Source organism: Carassius gibelio, chromosome A25 (genome assembly GCF_023724105.1).
Source record: "Carassius gibelio isolate Cgi1373 ecotype wild population from Czech Republic chromosome A25, carGib1.2-hapl.c, whole genome shotgun sequence".
In the NCBI taxonomy this organism is placed as follows: Eukaryota; Metazoa; Chordata; class Actinopteri; order Cypriniformes; family Cyprinidae; genus Carassius; species Carassius gibelio.
This window is the reverse complement of record NC_068395.1, coordinates 9,624,687-9,643,827: the sequence shown is the minus strand read 5'-3', so window position 1 is coordinate 9,643,827 and position 19,141 is coordinate 9,624,687. Positions and strand designations below refer to the sequence as shown.

At 37.6% G+C, this 19,141-nt stretch overlaps 1 long non-coding RNA gene and 1 pseudogene across 1 annotated transcript in view; both read right to left on the bottom strand.

The window, feature by feature from the left end:
• Positions 1–1,163: 1,163 nt before the first annotated feature.
• LOC127947276 (uncharacterized) overlaps positions 1,164–19,141 on the bottom strand; it is a 27,489-nt gene continuing 9,511 nt past the window's right edge. The window contains exons 4-5 of the long non-coding RNA XR_008151259.1: positions 17,975–18,132; positions 1,164–4,505 (exon numbers count right to left, since the gene is read on the bottom strand). This is a non-coding gene — a long non-coding RNA (uncharacterized LOC127947276). The remainder of the gene's footprint in view (positions 4,506–17,974; positions 18,133–19,141) is intronic.
• LOC127947269 (kelch repeat and BTB domain-containing protein 13-like) lies at positions 5,627–10,136 on the bottom strand (annotated as a pseudogene).

The following is a 19,141-nucleotide window of genomic DNA, read 5'->3' as shown; positions in this document are numbered from 1 at the left end:
TTTAATCAGTATTGTGCAACCAGACAAAACCATTTATACTACTTCTACAACTTACACAAAAGGCCTTTTCTAGCATTAACAATTGTGGAATTAGATTCATTGTTTGCCTTACAAATCTACATATTCAGCAGCTAAAATGGTCATTGTCCTGACAAATACAAGCAAGCCTGAACCAAGTGACCTCATCAAAACAGGGAGACTGACAAAACTGTCTACTTCCCCCTGAACTTCCTGTTGTGAAGCATGGACCCTAAATCCCCCTTTACCGTTCAGCACCTCTTCCTGTTTTCCACACGCCTGCTGGGAGATTGTTATTGTCATCTATCACAGCTGGCCTCTGGATGGACACGTTACCTGAAAACATACACATCCAAACACGACACTCTCCATGCATAAAGTACAAAATAGGGCTGAAAATCCTAAAATTGAGAGCATTCTTTCCATTTCACAACCCATTAATAATTTATATATATATATATATATATATATATATATATATATATATATATATAACATGATGTTAAAAGAAAACCAGTGGTTGGATCTTTATCATTAAAGGGTGGTTGTGTACACACTCTTCCAACACACTTTTCAGTTCAAACAGCTTGTAATAGTGCATGTTGCATCGAATGACCCTCTTAAAGTCAGACAATTCGCTTATTTCATATTCTTGCCTTTCAAAATTTTGACAAATGTTTTCATGGCTAGATCAAAAATTTGAATATAAATATAAAAGGTCCAAGACCCCAAACAAATACTATTCACTAATGACTTCAAAACAATTACAGTAGTAAACATCTAAATTTCAAACAATGGCACTGTCAATGACAACTTTATAATGTGAATTCACAGTAAAACAAAAGCAGTAAATTACTGTGATGATAGCATCATTCTGCTGGTCATTGACCTTTATTTGTAAGCAAATGACCCAGCATGCATTGATTTCATAGCAAATTTCTGACTACATTAATATATTGTTAAATAATACTCATTAATCCTGTAAATTCCTGGCAATTTTTTGGAGTGTACTAAATATTCTCTTTTTTTTGTATTTAAAATACGTTTTTTTTAAATAGTTACTACAATGAATTGAGTATAAATTCAATTAATTATATATAAATAAATTAAACCAATTTTGTCAATATAAATGATCATTTCTGTACGATTCTAATTTTTTGGGTATGAGATTTGTGTCTTTAAAAAAAGTTCTTTATGCACTTCATTCATCTCTCTTAATGGCAGATGTTCATGTCTGGGAAAAGACAGAAATACAATGCTGATATTTCTTCCTTCCCCATTAAGTGGCGACCCTGACAGATCCTCAAATAAATATTTGAAATAGTCGCATCTGGTTCTCTACTTAAAGGAAGGAGGTCAATGAGGACGTAGTCCACTTGTTTTGACACATCTCTCGTATGTGATGATGTCAGTAACATTTGACCAATAGCCAGCATTTCCTGCAAGCCTCAAGGCATGTGTGTCCGCTCAGATCTGTCAGTGCACACATCCTGTGCTCACATCACCCAACGAAGTGGTAGTCATTCAGCACTAATTCTATCATTGTTAGCGTAAAAGCCTGGATATAATTTCCCCAAAACAAAACTGGTAAGCTCTCCTGTATTTTCAAACCATGTCATTAGAAGAAGATGAAGAAAGCCTGGCAATTTCATTAAATCTTAATTGGGACTTGAGCAGTAAAACAATAAACAGGCTATATAAGTTATAAGAAAATGACTTTGTTTACTCAGTTGGTTCGTGTAAATCCAATTTTTCTGGCCCTTAACAAGCTTAATCCCAATATTATTTTTTTCACAGGCAGCAATGCTCACTGATCCAAACAATAAAGGAAATCAAGTACAGTAGTAGACCTACATACTTTGTTGCTGGAGGAGCTTATGCTGAAATGCGACAATCATAAGAAGCAAAAGAGATGCAAAGCCATATGTGACGAGTCGGCTCCTTCCCCCTAATTATAATCATCACCCTGTCCCCCTTCGCCACCCTTCGTCCACCCTTCACCAGGCTCCCGACAGGAGTGGGTGTATGCGAGAGGAGGGGCGCTGTAAGAGCCTGGGCTGGCGGCGTGTTTAAATGCCTAGCGCGCCTCTCCTCTGGAGACCAGTCTCTTCCCCATGCATGCACGCTGGTGTCCTCATGGGTCCAGAAGGGTGCGTAGAGGGACTCCTGCACCACCAGAAACGTGAGCTGCTGGACCCGCTGTCCGGACGAGAACCGCACCCATTACACGGCCGTCGGGCCAGGATGCTGGGCCGTCTACTTCCTTAAAGTGCAGCAGCCAGCGAGCATGATGCAGCTGCTGGAAGAATCTGCCGTCCCTCACACCCCAGACCAAAGAGGGGAACACGTGTGGCCACCGGAATGCGCCCCTTATCTGGACCCTTCCATCTTGAACACTACCCCGCAGCACGACGAGGACACCAGATTCCCTGTTTATTTTGGACACTCTTCCCTTACGGACACTTTATTTCTCTTTTTTTGTTTTGTTATTTTCCGTTAATAAAAGCCTTTCCGAGGCCTGGTGCCACCCCCACTGTGTATGTCGTTTGCTTCTCCCGCCACAGTGGTGGAGAATGCGGGCAAGGGGGAGCCTAGACAGCACAGTTGGGCAACACCTGATGACGTCATTCCCTCTCGCTCGCAAAAGTTAGCGAAAACCTTGACTGGAACAGAGGAACGATGGAGATGGCCTCCCAGCCACAATAGGGGTTAGTGATGTGTCTTCCATTGGGATTTTACCCTGTGGTTGGTTGAGGCTGTTGCCTAAAACCCAGTTTCTCAGTCCCTATTCTGGCGTGGTGAGAGAGGGAGAACTGCCCAGAGAGGAAACCCCTGCCCCGCACACTCCGACCGTTTGGAACATGGTTGAGGAAGGTAGCACTCCCATATGGGTGGCGACCTGATGAAGGGGATATCACTTGTGTGTGTGTGTGTGGGGGGGGGGTTGTTACAAGTTGGTTGCCTCCCCCATAATTATCATCACCATCCCATCCCTTAATTGCCCCCCTTCACCAGGCTCCCGACAGGAGTGGGTGCGTGAGAGAGGAGGGGCGCTAAAATAACCAGGGCCTGTGATGAGGCACACCTGATGCAAATGGAGCCTCATCACCGCCGCTGTTTAAATGCTGAGTGCGCCTTTCTGCGGGAGACCAGTCTCTTCACCGTGCATGGACGCTGGTGTCCTTGTGGGTCCAGGAAGGGTGCATAGAGGGACTCCTATGCGGCCAGAGACATGAGTTGCCGGACCCGCAGTCCAGACGAGAGCAGCACCTGTTATACAGCTGTCAGGCCAGGATAGTCCCTTCAAGCGCCCAGGCCAGAGAGAAGGATGCAGCAGATGGAAGAAGCCACAAATTGTGCAAATTGTGAGTCTCAAATCTGAATCTATTTATACAATGCATTATGGATCTCCATGATTTTATGGATGATTTCATGCTGATAGGCTGTCTAGTTGCCAGTTCTGTAGCTAATCAATAGCTTCTTTCTATCTACGCTAAGTTTTATTTTCTGGTTCGCCAAGAGGAAGCTCAGTTGTGTCTCTAGTCCTCCTCCTCCCCAGCACCACCTGTCTAGATCTGCTGTTGTCTTACACTTCAGGGTTCAGCAGAACAGGTCTCTGTACTTTACTCAGCAGCATTTTTTCTTCATTGTATTTCTTTTAGTTTAACAAACGATTGACATTTTTTACACTTATATTTACATTTACATTTATATTGCTCATTATTAAAATGTGTTTGACAAACTACTGACTGAAAATCATGTAATGACTGAAGTATTAGTTTTCAAAATTAAGCAGCATAAAAAGCTAAAAATAACAGTAAGCGAATGACAAAGGAGGCCTTGCACAGTTACAAATGGCTGCACATGCTCTTACATTTTAAAAAGATAAACTGATTATAAGATCCTACATGTGGGTGCTCATTGAAGTGAGTGGTCAGGCCAAAACACATGCTTGGCACATGTCTCTCATTATACACAACCAATTAAGCTGTTGTGGTATGCTTTTTATTTTCTCATACCCAAATGTTTGAGATCACAAGGTGGGCGAGTTCATGTGCTTTCAGTACACAAGGCCGCCAGACCGCTGCATACCATAGCTGAGCGGCTAAGCAAAAGCGATAGCGCCACAAACATGTGCATCCAGAGCTGTTATTAGGGTGAAAGCAGCAATATTCCTATAAAAACTCAAACTATCATAACCATCCTGACGTGTCATTTTGAAATGATTTGAATAGATTGAGACATTCTTGCTGTCTCACCCCAGGCTCTTCTAGCCTGGCACAAATGGTGCTATATTGAGAGACCTCATCTGCCCTATGAGGCAGAGATATCTAGCTGCCACCTTTGGCACATGGACAGAGGCAGAGATAGATGCATTCCCTTGAGAAAAGCCTGACCTCAGATGACTGCCTTTAACCTCCATCGGCCATGGGAATGACTCCATGCATTGTTTAGAGAGCCACTGTGGTCATTTAGATGTTGTTTCTCTGTAAAAAAAAAAAAAAAAAAGGGTGAACACACAGTAAATGAGTCTTATTTGCAAGTCTGCTTTGAATCAGCAATGATCAATGGGATAGTTTTTAATCACCCAGGGCGAAGTGAAAATAAAACAAGACTGAAGTGACTTTAAACTTTGGAGGCAAATAGTTTACATTAGCAGAGGTCCCTCACAATTGAGAGCAGCTTACTAGCAGTATAATTGTCCAATTGGACATAGGGAACATGGGAAGTTTTTGATAAATGCATGTTATTGATCTTATTGCCAGCAGTTCATCAATTCTTAATTAAAATAACTTGATCTCCTGCTGACAAACATATCTGTGGTGACGTATGTCTGTCATCCAATCACATCTTCCGTTTGAGAGAAAAAAGACAGAATTGTGAGATTAAATGTGTAATTACTTTCTTTATATTTTATTTCCTTATACTTTGTAAAAAAAAAAAAAAAAAAAAAAAAAAAAGGATTTGTGAGACTTCAGAGAAAACAATAAAAAAAAGTCAGAACTGAAAGTTGTAAACAAGCAATTCTAAAAACAAAACAAAAAAAAGTCACACGTGTGAAATAAACAACAAAAAAAGGCGGAATTCTACATTTTTTTCTTACAACTGTGCTTTTTTTTCTTCTCAGAAATGCAAGTTAATTCCGAGTTGATATTTCACAATTCTAAGCCATAAAATCTACGAACTAAATCGTGTGCATGATTTATAAATTGAGAGAATGAAATAGTAAATTGTGCGAATGATTTAGCAAATCGAGGGAACTAAATAGTAATCGTATGCACGTTTTAGTATATCAGGAACAAATTAGTAAATCGTGCGCATGTAATAGGAAACTGAGGGAACAAATTAGTAAATCGTGCACAAAATTTATTTTTTCTGGAAATTTTGAAGTCAGAATTGTGTCACAATTTTTGAAGTCTGAATTGTAAGATTCAACTGTATTTCACACTTTTCATACAAGTAGGTCCATTTTTTAAGGGCCTCGGTTATCTTTCAATTTTAATTTAGTTTTCAAGAAAAATGGTTTAACTTTGAGTGCCACATTTTTCACTTTAGTAAAAGTTACTTAACTTGCCTTTCAGTATGTTACAAATCACCCACCTAATAATAAGTAAAGAGTAATAATAAGGTTCATGTTGTGACAGATTATACCAGTCGTATGTGTGACACTGCTCCAGTTGTACTGACATTTCATCCCATTGAGTTCCTAGCATGGTTTGGATGAGGCACTACAAGCTGGCGAAAAAGTCTCTGTCCTGAGGTGACCCACATGATGTTATTTTCAGACTAAACAAATTTAGCTCTTACCCATGGAGCTAATTCTACTTGGCAGTAAAATGTCTTGCTTATTGGCAGTTTCTTCTATCCATCCCAACAACTGAGGACCTTGTGTACATCTGTGCCACTGCAGTAGATAAAAAGCCTGCTGAGTTTACCCAGAATTGTTATGCCCTTCTTTTTATAGTCACCATAAACATTTTACAAATTATGGCACTAAAAAGTCAGCGGAAATACGATTGCAAAAAAAGAAATGGTGCTTATGCAATGCAATTTAATCCTATCAAAAGCCTTGCAGAGTCTTGAGTAAGTCCACATTCTCCTCAACAATAATTTTCTCATTGGAAACAAACAGAAATTAATATTTTATTAGAACATCACATTACAAGTAAATGGTCGAAGCAGAATCAAGATTCTGAGAGTCAATTCTATATGGTGTTAGTCAATGTTTCAGTCAAAATTATATGAAATGCTAAAGTAAAGAACATTTCTCTTAAAGAGCTCAGCATTTCACTTGACTGTTGAATGAAAGTGTCACCTTGGGTAGTTTTAAGAACATGACACAAGCAAAATGTCACATGGATCTGACAAGCATCTGAATTCTGTCCCTTTAGACTTGGCATCTGCACAATCATGCTCTGAAAGAACTGTCCATAAATGCATTTCAAGATGCAAGGTGCCTTTGTGTCGAATAACATTTCATATATAAACATGCCAAAAAGAGATCTTTAATACAATCTTGTGATAGGAGATGACCACAGAAAGCAAAGACATAATACACAAAAAAAGTATATTTACCATACAGTAAGAGATGATGAAACCTGCTAACAATTTTTTAAGAGAAATTAAAATGTTGTTTTTGTTTATTTAACCTCAGGTTGTTTCAAACCCATGTAAAACACAAAAGGAAATAGTTGAATATCAGGGTGGGTGAATTCAATACAGTGGAGCTATATTGTTACCCATTTTAACAAGACACCCAAGAGTGTCAACAAACATTTCCACACAGCTTGCAGTATAATTTCCAAGATACATTTACCATGATTTTCCAAGTAAACTTTACCACGAGCTATTGTATTGAATTCATACTGCAATGTGACTTTTTGCACTCTTTTGTAACTTTTTCTTGTGAAGGCCAAAGGGATACATTTTTTGGTTTTTAAAAATCTTCGTTCGCCGAATTTTCCAAAAATTCATGTTCACTGTGAATGGGATAAAAACAGAATATAAATGTATTAGGCACTAATATTGCTAATAAGGTTCTGTCCATTTAAGACACTGTCACTTCTTTCTTCTCCTTTGGTATCCTGAGTAGAAATGTCCACACAGATCCATTTTCTAGGAAAACCCTTCACATGCTAAAAAGGTTTCCACATGTTCCCTGTGATGGTGTACTCCAGAGTCATGGATTGGTTCAGCATGAACACAGAGTTTCCTCTCACTACATCAGTGAACAGTGCCCCTTTGCTGCTGCCATAGTTCCCAGGCATTGACGTCCACTGTCCAGTTATGTTGTAGCAGTCCATCAAGTCGTCTTGGGGGCCGTTGCGAAAACGTAGAGGTTGTCCTTGTGGGCCACCATACAGTGTCCGTAGCTCTGGTGCTTCATAAGTGTACTCAGCAGAACCCACACATCCTGGTTTGGGACATATTCATAGATTTCATTAGTCTCCATCGGTTTCCACAGACACAAAAATTTGGCACATAGCTTTGGTGCATGCGACTCCAGCGACCTGTCGAGGTAAAGGTGCTGTCAATGTCCACTCCTTTGTGACAGCGTGATATATATCAACTGACATGGTGGTTCTTCCAGACTCTCCTCCACTGGCATAGAGGCAACCTTCTATTCCAATTAGGGTGAAGTTGTACCGTGGATGTCTGGGACTTGGTAGCAAACCCCAGGTGTTGGTGACAACAACATAGCAAAAGCTAGCATCAACAGGCCTCTTATCAAAACCATGCACACCTCCAACAATGTAGAGTTGTTTGTCCAAAATGGTCAAAGCAGCCAGAGAGGTGCTGGCCTCCATTGGCAAGGCAGTGAGTACATTCCATTTTTCAATATCCTCATCAAGGTAAGATATCGTCCTTTTGGCAGCAAGAGGAAGCTCATCCACAGAGCAAGTGGAGTGTTAACCTACAGCCATAATTGCACTAGGAACCAGAGACTCCACATGTTCGGCCAACTCCTGAGGATGTTTCTTCAAGTCCTCTTGCATGTCACGGTACACATTCCTGATGAACTGAGCTGACATCTTGTGGAGTCCCAATAAGCCATAGGTGGCTGAAACTTGGTACATGAGTAGACAGTTGTTGGAGTTGAGAATATCCTGAAGATGCTTTGCAAGAGATTCGGCCTGGAAGAAAGCTGCACATTCAATGGCTTCTAAAATCTCCTCGTCATTCAGAATGGGTCTCTTACCACTGGTCACGGACAGCATCATTAGGAACCATTGAGCTTTGAGGTTCTTCATGTGAATCTCTTCTTGATGGCACTCTACCATCCCCGATCTGTAAAGTGCCCTGAAGTATTCACATTCTCCTAACAGTAGAGACTTGTTTGTTTCAAAGACACTGTCTCCAACTCTTACCTTGACCATGTCCATGTCTAGCAGCCTGATTGATAATTTGTCTTGTGCTCTTAGTTCATAAATACTCGCTATTGGTGAAAACCCATTGTAAGACATTTAATTTTAACAGTGAGCAATGGTCTACAAAATATCCATCAAAACTCTAACCTTACCCTTGCATTTACATTGAAATGTCCCTTGCGTGTCAGTTAACAAAACTGTCCTCTCTCCAGCTGGCGCATGATGTGCTGGGGTCCAGTTTTGTTACTAAGATAGCCCTGCCTATAGATAGCAGCAGTGCCTCATGACAGATATTAAACAGAAATGATCAATGGTTTGAATGGGGAATAACATATTTACTCATCACAATTTAAAGTAAATGATATGAATTACATTACATCTGTGATAAATTGTGTTACATTACATCTGGGATAAATTGTGTTGATTGGTTGGTTATCTGTTCTTGCTGTGGAGACAATGACTTTCTTCTTTCAGACGAAACCAGTAGGAGTTATAAAAAAAAATTCTTTTGTCTTTCAAGCTCAATCATTGCAGTCAGTGGGTGTTGCATTGCTTCAGCCCAAAAGAAGTGTTAAAAAACAAATTAAATTAACAAATTGTTAATTTGTGTCCATTATTTATAAATGTTTCCCCTCCTTGTCAGTTCCAGGGCTCTGTATTACTGAATTAATTAATTAAAGAAAAAATAGATAAAAAATAAAAATTACGTTTACATTGCTATTGTTAGTCCATCTTGAACTCAGAATAGTTGAACATTATTGTTTTGTTGAGGTTTAGTTCTCTATCACAGAAGATCAGACAGAACAGAATACATCCCAACATGGGTCCACTCTCTGCTTTAATAAAAGGTAATTAACCCTCCTGCAGTGCAAGTTATGAGGTAATTGCAGGTCAGTGTTCATGCTGCAAGGCTTTCATATCTCTGTGAGAGATCAACCTGGGTTACCCAGAGTGCTCAGATTAATTTCTACTCACACCTAGACACAGGGGCTCGGCAGGCGCCCTCATGGCGTTGCTATGGAAACCGTACCGTCTGACTCTACCTTGTCTGTCTTGATCGTCAAGAATTCAACCCCAGTTTGCCTAAACGCTTGTAGCAGTGTCTGCATGACTGTTGAACTTTGACACACACACACACACACACACGGGATGCTGAGTACTCACGTGTCTTAGTCCTTCACGTCTGCTTGAAATTGATTTTATCACTTTAAATGGCCACACGTGATGAGGACAGTGGAGACCCTTGAACTATGTGACCTCTGTTACTCATTCAACTATTGGTGATGAAAATGATTTATAGAATGGACAAGTTTGGCTGCAAAAAGCACTGTTAGAATCACAGTCTAACCACACGTGCTTCAAATAATGTGAGCAAAAAGCAGGATACCATATTAGTAAAACAAAGGGAACAGCTTGATTTCTAACCATAACAAGTGAAAAGGTCAGCATGTGTTTATGTTCCCCATGCTGAGTCATGGTGAGCCATGTGCTGGACCATGTGATCTCTTTGTTTTGATCATGTGATGGCAAATCCAGCGGGAGTAGGGCTAGGTAACAGGCTTTGAGCAGGATTGTGTTCAGTGTTGTAACCTCATTGTGTAAGTTGGCTATTATGAAAGCCTGCAGCGAATGTACCGGACAGATCCAGATATTTTTTAATTCTGCTGTTTATTCCCCTTTTCTCTCAGTGGAGTCACATGTACAAAAATTAAAGGGATATTGCACACAAAAAGAAATATTATGTCATCATTTACTAACCCCTCATGTTTTTTCCGAAGTATATGACTTACTGTCTTCTGTGGGACACAAAAGAAGATATTTGGAAGAATGTGCAGGTTGCACTTTTTCATGCAATTTCAAAACATGAGGAGCTTTCAAGCTTTCAAACTGCATAAACAAGGTCCATGTGACTTTTTGGACTGGTTTAAAAAGCCATTACATTCAGAAATAAAATCATATAGGTTTGGAAAAACATGTTCAATTCAGTTCTATTCAAGTTTATTTGTATAGTGCTTTTTATGATACAGATCGTTGCAAACCAGCTTTACATAAAATTACGTTTCTACAATATTTAAAATATATAAGAGTAGCTTACATATTGGTTGTAATGTTGGTTATACATTTAATTTTTGAGTGAAATACTGCTTTAAGTGTTGGAAACACAACTATTTTAGAGCAGTGCTACTATGCATTGTTAGGTTTTATCTTCCTCTTTTACTCACAGCTTGTTTTATCTAATAAATAAGGAAGTGAGGGAGGCAACCTAAAGAAAGTAGCTTGAAATATCTTCTTTGTGGGGGTTACAATAGCTGAGTCAGGCATCTCATTGAATCCTATAATTTTATCTGAGCGCGAAGGAAGTGAATGGAACTGTAGGAGTGAACTGAGAGAAGTGTGTCTGAGATCTTCAGAGAAAGAGAAAGGGGGGAAAAGGTCCAATCAAGTGTGTTGTGCAACCGGCTTGATGTTACAAAAGCACACTGACGGAAGTACAAAAAAATAAGATCAAAGAGTGACCAAAAACTCACCTCAATCAAAAACGAATCTATCACAATTAGAAACCACATCTATGGTGTAAAAGAATGGAGCGTACACGTCCAAAGAAAGCACAAGCTTAGAACACTTTAAAGGAAGTGTGTGGGAGGATATAAAGATAGAAGGTGAAACACTCTATCAATATGAGAGATCGTGTGGTGTTTTTCCCTACCAAAGCACATGCTGGGACCTCCACAGGAACCAAACCACATCAAACTATTGTGTCAGTTTAATTCCCAGCTGCATAAAGGAGTTCGTGACTTCCACAGCCCACTACAAAGAGGGTAGAATGAATGCTCTGCCAACGGTTAAGAAGATGTGTACATTCAGTCCACAACAGCAAGACACAGCACATTTAGCAGGGCACTTGAAACATGACGGCATGGGTTTCTGGCGTTCCGTGTGAGTAACGCCGCCACCTGCTTTAGATCTAGTGTTTCTCGGCTCCTACAAAGTCAATACAGCATTTGACAGCCTCTTTACATTAGGTCTCTAAGGCTGAACAATGTTTATGCAATGTTCTTCTGAGGGTTAACTGTCTGTTCCTTACTCTAATTTTACTCTTTTGTGAAATTACACAAGTTAATCATTCTAGCTTTATAATTAACGAAACACAGTCACAATCATAGACCCTTGATGACTGTGCTAATTTCTCCATTGATTAGCAGAGGAACTAAACAGTGGGTCGCTTTTTAATTGCCATCTGCTTGACTGCTGTTTTGGAGTGACAAGCAGATGACGGTGCCTTCACAATAATGGACAAAAAAATCAATGACCACCTCCCTCCCACCAGTTTCTAAACAGTTTCTATAAATACATCACACAAACAAAATGGGGACACCCCCCCCCTCCCCATTTAAATGATAAGTAAGTAAATATATAAATGTTTCCATTATATAATCAGAACTTAACTTTTAAGTTATAAAGTTAGATTTTTCCCCCATTGAAATTTAAATTAATAAAATTAAATTTCAAGTATATTGCCAGAACATGCATGCTTAAATAAACAAGTTTTTTTTTTCAAATCTAAAAGAAACAATCAATCAATCAATCAATCCCATTTTGATTATATTGCCAGAACTTAGATGTGTAAAATCTGATTTTTTTTCATTGCTTAAATTTCTCTCTCTCTCTCAAGGTCTTTCTCTTTGCATAATAATAAAATCAGATTTTTTATTTTTTTTTAATAAATACATACATAAATGCACACACATACAAAAAAAGTGTGTTGGATTTACTTTAAAAATAATTCACCAAGTACATTTTACAATAATTACAAAGAAATGGCAAGCAACACATAAAGAAAGAAGTGTGAAATTTTGAAATTAAAAGAGTAGTACGTAGTATGTTGTAAAACATGCTTAAAGGGTTCGTACCCCCAAAAATGGAAATTAGGCCATAAATTACTCACCCTCACTCAAGTCATCCCAGGTGTATATTACTTTCCTCTTTCAGACGAATCTTGTCGGAGTTATATAAAAAAATGTCTTTGATCTTTCAAGCTGTTTAATGGCACTGATACCTGACACAGGTATTGCACTGCATCAGTCCTTGAGAAGTTTAATAAAAAGCTCACCCATTAAAAAAAGTGTCTCACGTGGTTCTGGGGGCTGAACAAAGTCCTCCTCTAGTGAATTGATGCATTTTTGTAAAAAACATATCCATATTCAAAACTTAATAATCACTTTAATGTAGCTTACGCCAACAGTTGTACACGGAAGTAGCTCCGGGTGGATGACGTATGAGGTCTGGATTGCGCATGCACTGGTGAGTCTCGTGAAAACCAACATTTGTTAACAGGGGCAAAGGAAAAGCCAAAGTTTCCTTACTTTAGCCAAGGAAAACCAGTCTCCTCTTGGCTTATACTGAAATCCTCCGACATTCGTCTTTACAAATCCTTGTTTTGTAAATTATTTACCATTGTTTTGTTTTGATCTCTCCCCTGTGCTTCTGTGTTCATCACTTCTGAGTGGCTAATGCACAAAGCCGACCTCCATACATAATTCCCCCAGAACTGCTTTAGTTTAAAACAGTGAGCGCAAGCTAGATTAAAGTGATTATTATGTTTTAAATACGGTTATTTTTCTTACAAAAGTGCCTCGATTCACTACAGGAGGCCTTTGTCCAGCCCCGAAACCATGTGAGATTTTTTTATTAAGGATGGGTGCTTTTTATTTTACTTCTTTTGGACTGAAGCACTGCAACACCCACTGAGTAGCAAGTCATATGCACCTAGGATGCCTTGAGGGCGAGTAATTTATGGCTTAATTTTATTTTTTGGGTGAACTAACCCTTTAAGTAACATACTCCAATAATCTTACAGTCTTATATAATATTACATGCAATCTGGGCATTATACTGCCAGAACATGAATACTTAAATGTTTAAAAATTGTTTATACACTTAACGTTAATTTACATATTTCCGTTTTAGATAATGGACTAGATTTAAAGTCTACCACAAGTATCCACACATGGAAACTTTCTCAATAATATTTAAAAGCATCCAAGAATGCACCAGGATTTGTTACTACATATTTTATATTAATATTTTATTGACTTTTCTATAATTTTACAGTGTGTGATAATAAAGAATGTGGAGGTGTGTTGAAATCTCTCTGGCAGTGTAAATGTCTTGTGAAAGTAATAAAACTCATATTTGTTTCTGCATCCACACTTCTAGTGTCAATAGAATTGATTTCCTTCATGTCCGCCTGACAACAATTGTTAATTGTACCACTTTGGGGGATGCAAATACACAATTCATAAATTTTGAAAGAGATTCGTCTCCAATAGCATGCATTAAAAAAAACAACAGTGTCCCAATACACACATTCTCATATACATCGTTTACTACCTCTTTTGTTTGCCCTCTGTGGCCATATGTTATGTGCATTATAAATATTAAGCTGTCAGCCTGGCATAGTGTTTTAGGCCGAGTATGGGGGGTAGAAGCACTCTAGATGCAACTGTCAAATTGATTGACAGTTAAATTAAGGGCTAAAACAAAAGAATCAGTGACTCTCATAGCATTTCATGTGAGATGACAGATGCTTCAGACCACTGCGCATCAGTGCATGAAAGAGCATTTTCATTGGCTGGTGTGAGTCAAGTGAGTCAAAAAAAAATTCAGGACCGATTAAATTATGAAAAAGTCTTTATATTATGATGTCTCGCAAAAAGGAAAGTCATGTTATTTTGCTGAAAGATTAAGAGAATTGTTCTCTTTAAAAAACATACACTAAAAATAAGAAAATAACCGGTAAGGTTTGGGACAGATAAGATTTTGTAAACATTTTTGAAAGAAGTCTCTTATGCTCACTGAGGCTGCTTTTCTTTGATCCTAAATGTTGAAATATTATTATATGTAAAAATAGCTGTTTTCTGTTTGAAAATATTTTACAGTGTAATTTATTGCTGTGATGGCAATGCTGAATTCTCAGCATCATTATTTCAGTCTTCAGTTATGATCTTAAATCATTCTAATATGATGACATATTAAAAACATATAAGGGATGTGGAAATATTGATTCTGATTGATATCGGTTAGCCGATAATTATTATCATGCCATGGCTAATAACCAATAAAGGGCCAATATCAAAAATCTATACTATTTAATAAAACACTAAAAACTAAAACCAGGGATCACAACATTTTAATGTACAGTATGAAAAATGGATTATTAATTTTGATATTTTAAACATTTAAAACTGTTGTTAAAAAAAACACAAAACCAGTCTTAAGTCACTAGGGTATATTTTTAGCAATAGCCAAAAAACATGGTATGGGGCAAAATTATAGATTTTTTTTTATGCCAAAATTCATTAGAATATTATGTTAACATCATGTTCCATGAAGATATTTTGTACATTTCCTACCATAAATATATCAAGCCTTAATTTTTGATTAGTAATATGCATTACTAAGAATTTATTCGGATAAATTAAAAGGCAATTTTCTCAGTATATAGGCTAGATTTTTTTGCACCCCCAGATTCCAGATTTTCAAATATTGTCCAATCCAAATAAACCATACATCAATGGAAAGCTTATTTATTCAGCTTTCAGATTATGTATAAATCTTAAGACATAAAGCAATTTAAGGCAGGATGGTCTCCTACTATTTGTTACTAGTTAACACAGTAGATGACTCTCTTTTCAGCTCTTCTATGCTCCCTTCATCCTCAGCCATGTTATACATGAGCAGATACATCCATCCTTTTGGGGAATGAGATAAAAGAAAGTGTGCTCAGAGTGTGACTGTCATAAAATCGGACCAGGCTTTCTTTCGGAAGAGCTTAGAGTGACCTACATTCCACAACCCCCAGTCATAACACTGCAGGGTCATGTGACTACTGCCCTCAGTCAAAACAATAACATGAGGAGCAGTGGCTAAGGCTGAGGGCGGGGCTTGTGATACTTGGGGAGGCTTTGATGTCCTAACTCTTTGCAGGTGCTGAGAGAAGATGGTTGGGTGATAAACTCTTTCTTTACATGGCAACCACAAAAACACAACTGCTAATTTCGGGGGAAGAACTAGCAAATGTTGGACAGGAAACTTTAAAACAAACAATGTTTGGTGTCGTATTTCATGACTCAACAGATTTTCCCATTATGGTGAGATAATGTAACTTATATGACACTGTTAAAGCAGAAGGGACCTTACAAAGGAGAACCTAAAGGAAAAGCTCACCATTTACTCGCCCTCATGTCCACGTTGTGTGGAACGCAATAGAAGAATTTCTTGAAGTATGTTCACACTGCTCTTTGACATACAACAAAAGCATGTCATTATTTTAAAGTCATTATGAACATTCACAACCCATTTGCTGTGATGTATTTACGAGACTTACAAAAACACAATATTGTAAAATGTTATTACAATTTAAAATAGCTGTTTTCTATTTTCATATTTAAAAAAAAATGTAATTTATATTATGCAAAGCTGAATTTCCAGCATCATTACTCCAGTTTTTAGTATCACAAGATCTGTCATAAATCATCTGTTGATTTGGTGCTATAGAATCATTTCATAATATTTTGTATTCATATATATATATATATATATATATATATATATATATATATATATAATGTTTTGGTGGAAATCATTATACTTTTTCAGGACCTTAGATGAATAGAAAGTTAATTTGAATAAAACTTTTCTTAAAATAATGCAAAAGTCTTTACTGTCATTTTTATTGCATCCTCATTGAAAAAAAAAAAAAACTATAAACACGACTACCAACTTCTGACCAGTAGTGTATTAGGAACGTAACAAAGATTCGTTTTTATTTCATTTTTACTTCACTGATTAAATGCTCAACCAACTAAAAATACAAATCAACCACTTAAAGGGATAGTTCATCCAAAAAAATTTATTCTGTCATTAATTACTCTCTCTTATGTTTTTTTGAAAAATATAAGTCCTTTATTCATCTTCGGAACACAAATCAAAATATTTTCAATGAAATCCAAGAGCTTTTCATAGACAGCAATGCAACTACCACATTCAAGGCCCAGAAAGGTATTGAGGACATCAGTAAAATAGTCCATGTGACATCAGTGGACCTTAAATTTATGAAGCTACAACAATACTTTTAGTATATAGTATATAAACTATTTTAGTATATACAATAGTTGTGTTGCTGTCTTTAGAGTTCTTGCATTTCATCAGAAATGTCTTAATTTGTATTCCGAAGATAAATGAAGTTCTTACAGATTTGGAACAACATGAAGGGTTAGTAATTAATGACAGAATTTTCATTTTTGGGTGAACTAGCCCTTTAAATAGTACATTACTGATATAACACTTTCTAAAACAGATATTTGGATTATATTCACTGAGAAGTCACAGTTCAACATTTTTCAAGGTCCAAGTGACACCATTTGCATTTTGCTTATCTTGTGTTTGCCAACTGGCAGTGTTGATCCTTTATGGATGATACACTCTCAAAAAAAAAAAAAAAATGCCAGGGTTTGGTGGAAATCAGAATGTGTGTTCACAGAAAGCTGTCTGACCTTGTGCTGACCTCTGATTTGCCAACAGGAAGTATAGGTACAGCCTGACCCCCTATAGGGTTTAATTACATTTATGCCTTATGTGTAATACGCTGTAATGCTGTACTCTAACATATTGTCTATTTTTTACCCCACACTTCCCACCCATATGTCATCTGATTGGTCCGTTTTCCTACAATGCTCTAATCTATGGAGGTTAAAAACCCTAATTTAATGCTCCAGGCCCACCTGGCTAAAGTAAATGAATCTTATTCCTATATATACATACACACACACACACACACACACATAGATATAAATCATGCCTCAATGTAATGGCTTTGAATCATCTCCATTTGTGGGCTTTCCTTAACAAATATTGGTACATGTTATGCCATTATGTGATTAATTTGATAATTAAACATAATTAAAGGGGTCATATGATCAATTATATCAGTTTTTCTTTTCTCTTTTGAGTGTTCAAAGCTCTTGGTGCATAAAAAAGATCTGTAAAGTTGCAAAGACTAAAGTCTCAAATCCTATTAAATATTCTTTATAAAAGTTCAGACTCGTCTACACCCCCCTAAAACGCATCGTTTAAACACGACGAACATGATTTCACCAAGTACAACATGTTCCTGAATCAACATCCTTGTTGACCCTGGAACAACATTCCAATCAACCAATCAGTATTGAGATATAACTTTTCAGGAAATATCAGGGTTACAGGCTTACATTCAGGGTTAGGTTCTTCTACACTGATCTCAATCAGCTATCATTTCCCACTGATTTTAGGAATAAATTATTGGCAGGTTAGGGTTAGGGATTGGGTTAAGTCTATATTTTTGGACAATAATCATGGCAACCTTTAAACTTGCCCCCACATGTCTACGTCACTGTGTGGGAAGATTTGCATAACACTGCCCAAATGTTCACGCAAAGAAAGAAAATGTAACTTTTATTCTCGCTGTAATATTGTTGTTGCCGTGCCGCCATGTTGTGGAGATGCTGTGTGTTTTGTTGTGAAAGCGAAACTACTATGTTTGGACTTACCAAAAGAAGAGGATATTCGCTTCATCATGCCTAGAGCTGATCCGTGCTGGTCGATGAGGAAATACATTAACTTTGCACTGTGGATTGCCAGATCAGCTTTCACCCTGGACGAAGCGGAGTCCAGCCCCAGAACCAAAGATGCCATGGCGCCAAACCCCCTCACGAAAGAAGAAAACAGTAGTGTTTACAACTTTGACGACGAGCACTTATCAGGATCAACTAAACACTTTCAATAGTATGTGAAATATTTAAATTTCGTAACAAGAATCTTTAAAATATGTCTGAGAGTTTTACACTCTGGTCTATTATTGAAGCGACATTTCCACGCCTCGAAACATGATGCTGAATGAAACAAACTGTGATTGGTTGTTTGACATGTTGGTCAAGCAGCCTTAGCCAATGAAAGCTGCCATGAATTCCAGACCTTCAGCCATCAGTCTGTAGGTCTGAGGACTATGTCCCCAATGGACAAGTATAGGTCTCTGCAGGAAAGTAATGAGAGTTACCAGATCAGGGTGTTTTTACACCATGATACCTGATTGGCTGACGTCATAGTGATGTTAGGTTTAGGGGTGGGGTTGGGTAAGGTGGATCATTTTGATTGCATGATTTAGACACACCCAGCAGTTTGAAAACACCCACAAGGTGATAAACGCCCACTTTTGCTCTGCAGAGATCTAAGTTTCCCAGTGGATGCAACAAATGCCTCGTTTGTAATATGTTTTATTGGTTTTGTCTTGTGGCATCACAGTATGGTAAGGGGTGTTACATTTCCGTCACACGCTTGAGGTATTCAGCCAATCACAACACACTGAATAGATGGCCAATCAGAGCACACCTCGCTTTCCAGAACGATGAGCTTTGTAAAAATCTTTACATAAACAGCAGCTTTGGTTTCTATAGATAAATACAAAATTTGTCCCACATACAGTAATACAGTATTTGGGAAAGTAATACATTTTATTTTACACAAATTTTGATTAATTTCAATAATTTATGGATTACATGAATTAATTAACAGTTTAATTTACATTTTCATGTAACTGTTTTAATCGTTTTACTGCTCTAGTTTTTATAAATAAATGACAAATCTTCTCATGCAATATATATTTCAGAATAATATAGTCAAACATATTTTTTGAGAGGCTACATGACATCAATATTGAA